Genomic DNA, 5,011 nt, shown 5'->3' on the forward strand with positions numbered 1-5,011 from the left:
CATTTGAGCTTTGTTAGTTTCAGGCATAAACCATCTGGAGATCCAAGGACAAGAATCCAGCTACGTATTTATCCCTGACCAATGAATGGTCCTTCTGTATCATTGTACAAATATTATCTGGATAAACCGAACTTTTGCATGAAAACCAGGCCTGATAGATCTACTCCATGAGGGACAGATCCCAAGTTAAAATGCCTTCGCATCTGACTTTAAGTAAGTGATCTAATTGGCCCTGGTTGATAGTATCAGAACAGAATAGAAGTGAAACTAATATTAGTTCATTGTGTTCCTCATTAATAGTTTGGGCTATGGAATTTTGGGGATGATTGGGGTGTTTAATGCTCTAAATTTATCCATGTAATCACTCTGCCTAACTTTACTAATGGTAGAGTTGCATTGAGACTTGGCAAGACAGAAAACTAGTATTCAAAATCTGCTGTGATAACCCGGACATAGGAGCAAGGGAGTTTGTTGGCTTGTACTTTTTGTTTCTTCTTGACTTTGGATTTTAGAAGATCCAGAGGAAATATTAGTCCTATGTGGTTTCTTTGATGGCATTGCTCTCCTTCCCTCCTCTACCCTTCTTTCTTTACCCGTATCCCCCCTCTCTAATCATCTATTGCTCACTGTCCAGACTCTCTGTATGCCTGACTGTGGTTCTAGCTGCGTTTTTCCCACACTGGGAAACTATAAGAAAAGATGGGAAAGGAGAGAAATGGGCATTTTTCATCTTCCAGTGAGATTTAAAACATTACTGAAATAATTAATTACACCATTTTTAGCCCTATAAAAGTAAAGTTTCCTTATAGCAGTGATGACAATTCTTAAATTTCACTTTGAGAACTATTTAAACTAGAGACCATTTAGTTTGGAAGTTGTGGAAATGAGATGTAACTCGTTTAGCACTTCAAATCTCTTGGGAGATTTTGACTGAATTTACAGGTGCTAATTTGTTATAATAAAGTGAAATCTGTTTGTTTGTTGACCCAGGGATGAATTATTTAGAATCTTGTCAGAGAAAGTTCTGAAAGTTTCATTTTAGAGGGGTTCCCACGGGAAATTTTCTCATCAAAATTCTTGTTTGGATATTCTGACTCATGACTATTATTCAGAAAACAAACAAATAAATAAAACTCCAGGGTCTAGCAACAGTGAATAAACACTTCTTTTCTAATGTTTCTGAGTGTTTGGAATTATACTGTGAAATGTGTTGAGAAAACCTTCTGACCTTTCTGAGAGTATTTTCAGCAAGTAGCTAGAAGGTGAGTTTAAAACCAGTTGGGACACAGCAGCTGCACCAGCCTTGACTTCTTAAGTGGCATCTCTAGAGATAGAGGTGAAATCCCAGTTTCTCGCCTTCAAACAAGCAAGAGGCACTAGGAGCGTGCTCTTTGGGAAGCTGAGAACCTCGATGTCCCATGTTCTGGTCCAGGCTATTTCAGTGCCTTCCTCTGTCTTCCCCCATGATCCTGGGGCGCCCTACACTACTTACCAAGGCTTCAGACACTCCTGATGGTTGCAGTGACCCTAGACGCCACAGAAGCATACGGGCCTCAGGCAAGAGTGCGAGTGCAGTGGGCTGTGGGGCTGCGGAGCACTGGCAGCACTGCCTGCGCAAAAGGGGAGGCTCCAGAACCGGTACAGGTCCCTTGTTGTTAGATTCCTTTGTTCCCCCCAAAGGAAGCAAAAAATTCAGATTATTTTTAGACGCAATTTTAAATATCTACTGTCATTATTCAGGTTTCTTGGAAAACAAAAACATAGCCACAGGCTGGATCTGGCCTGTGAGCTGCCTGCTGTGGCTTCTGCCCTAAATGAAACAAAGCCAGGAGGAGAGATCTAACAGCTCACCTCTGTACTCAGTGATTTATATTACCTATATTTTAAAGCTTTCGTATCTTTCTAGTTTATTAGGAATCACAGCAAAACCTAGAGATTATTGCAATACTAAATGCAGATTATATGCACACACCGTGGTCTTGACCAGTCTCGATCATTAGAGAGCATCTGCACGCTGTGTAAGAGGAAAGAGATGCTGATCAATGCATGTGGTTTTGTGCTCTCCAGCTATGATCTTGCTGCAGATTCTGTGAACACTGACCCTGTAGCACATACTCTGCTTTAACGAGGGGGCGTTAAACATGATGCCAACATGATGAACTAACCGTGAGGAACCCCCTCCAGAGGAGACCACCCAAAGAGAAGCTGAATTAAAGTCCCCGTAAAACAAACCATCGCTGGCGGGAAATGAAAAGTACTTAAGAAACAGCTGAAATTTACAATGATTTCAGACCCACTTGGTCACAGCCCCTTCCCCTAAAATAAAGCAATCTCATTTCAAGTGATTTTTCTATAGCTTGTGTTTGTAATAGAAACATATGTTTAGGACCTGGACACAAATATTTCAGAATATGACTGCTATCAACCCATGGTGAGCTGGATCACCTGAATTTTGTGGTTGTGCCTCTTTTTTTTAAAAAAATCCTCACTCAAGGATATGTTTTTATTGATTTTTTTGAGAGAGAGGAAGGGAGGGAGACAGAGAAAGAGAGAAACATCAATTGGCTGCCTTCTGTATGCTCCCCGACCAGGGATAGAACCTGCGACCTAAGTATGTGCCCTGGGCTGGAATTGAACCCACAACCTTGTGTATGGGATGACTCTCCAACCAACCGGGCCACCCGGCCAGGGCTGGCTCACCTAGATTTTATAGACACAAACTGCATCTACATAAAACAAAGTAAGGGATTTATTTATTGTTTTTATTTCAACATATGTTTACTGAGTTTTTTGCTAAGTGTTAGAGTTGAAAGATAATTCTGACAATACCTTCCATGAAATCCATCAAATCTAAGAGGGAGGAGAGAAGCATAAGCAGCCGACTAAATATAACGCATTAAGCATAAGGGCGATGGTATGTGCTGCTCCGCCTGCAACCCCTGCGGCTTCTACTGGAACATGTGTGTAGAATCCACCTGCGTTTCTCCATTGCCAGGAGCCTCGTCTAAGACACGATGATCTCTCCAGGACTATTGCCACAGCCTCCTACCTGCTCCCCAGGCTTCCCTTCCTGCCACCGTCCCCATCCAGTTCCTAACAACCAGAGCAATTTAAAGACACGAACAAAGCCCTCTAGGTGTGGTTATTGGCTTTCTCTCCAGCCCCAGCCCCAGCCCCCGGCCCTGGCCCTCCTGGTCTGGTCCCTGTCATTTCTCACAAGGAGCTAAATGCTTCCCTTGGGTGGAAGCCTGATGCTATTTCCTCCGCCAAGAAACTCTTCCTTGTCTTAAATGTCACTTCCTTAAAAGGTGTTGGTTGCTCTAAATTCTCCACTTTAAGCTTCATCTCTATTTTGCTTTTAACCTTTAATCTAATGCACACTTATTTTTGTCTGTTTTCTGGAATTTTCATCTGTCTCCTCCACTAGATTTCATGAAATCATCATTTTTGTCTCTCTTGGTCCCTGTTGTATTATCAACATCTAGTTGGGCTCATCGTGTACACAGTCGGCCCTCCATAAATATTTATTCTAAGAATGAAGGAATCACAGGGACCTGTTGGACAAATTGGGGAGCAATTTATTCCGTTGAGACTAGAGAATAGGAAAAGATGGTCGGCCATTGTATTAATTTCCTAGGGCTGCATAAAAACAAGTAGCACAAACTGGATGGCTAAAAACAACCAAAATTTACTCTTTCACCATTCTGGAGACTGGAAATCTGAAATCAAAGTGTCTGCAGGGTTGGTCCTTTCTTGGGGCCTCAGAAGGAAAATCTGTTTCCAGCCCCTCTCCTATGTTTTGGCGGCTGCCGGCGATTCTCAGTGTTCCTTAGCTAGTGGCAGCAAAACTCCGATTTGCGCCTCCATCGTCACGTGGCATTCTCCGTGTGTGTGTGTGTGTGTGTGTGTGTGTGTGTGTCCAAATTTTTCTCTTCTTGTGCCCGATCCTAATCCAGTATGACCTTATTTAAATTTCAGTACATCTGCAAAGACTATTTCCAAATAAGATCATGGTTACAGGTACCAGTGAGTTAGGACTTGAACATACCAAGCTTTTGGGAGAATGCAATCAAACCCATGACAGTCATCTGTTTCAGACAGAGTGACATTAGAGTAGTGATAGTAAAAGATGAATAGCCCAGCTGGAGTGGCTCAGTTGCTTGAGAGTCGTCCTGTGCACCAAAGGGTTGCTGGTTCTATTCCGGGTCAGGGCACATACCTGGGTTGTGGGTTTGGTCCTGGCATGTGTACAGTTAGAGGAATGAGCAGGACAATAAATTTAGAATAAGAGAGGTATCAAAATTGGCTTGGAAGGGTGGACTTGAATTCTACATGGAGGAGTCTTGATTTTATTCTATCGTCTTAGTCTGCTCAAGCTGCCATAACAAAATACATAGGCTGAGTGGCTTAAACAATTTTTTCACAGTTCTGCAGACTGGAAGTACAAGATAAAAGTGCTAGCAGGGTTGGTGTCTAATAAGAGCATTCTTTTGGGGTTGCAGATGGCCACTTTCTCTCTATGTCCTCACAGGGTGGGGAGAGGTATCTCCAGTGTCTCTCTTCTTATAAGGGCAACAGCCCTGTGGTAGTAGGGCCCTACTCTTGTGACCTCATTTAGCCTTTAGCACCTCCTCATAGGCCCTATTTCCAAATATAGTCAGACTGGGGGTTAAGACTTCACCTCTAAGAATAGTAAATTACATTAGTACTGAGGCAAAGAAATAGGAGATTTATCTGAGAGACATTTCAGAGGTAGAATCTACAGGGCTTGGAGGGTGTGATGGAGAAGGAAGGGTTCGGGATAGATGAGAGAATCTGGTGACACTTTGTATTAATCTTATTTTCATTCGTCTGTTTTGCTGTGGTAGGTTAGCTTGGGCAGGCATGTTTATGCATGTCAGAATTTCTCTGTTTTCCATTTTATAAAACTGAGACTCTACCACAATTTTCCTGACTCTGATTTTTTTATTTCCTGACTCTAATTTTTCTGTTATAAAAATTCTTTCCAAAA

Source organism: Miniopterus natalensis, chromosome 2 (assembly GCF_054644295.1).
Source record: "Miniopterus natalensis isolate mMinNat1 chromosome 2, mMinNat1.hap1, whole genome shotgun sequence".
Taxonomy (NCBI): Eukaryota; Metazoa; Chordata; class Mammalia; order Chiroptera; family Miniopteridae; genus Miniopterus; species Miniopterus natalensis.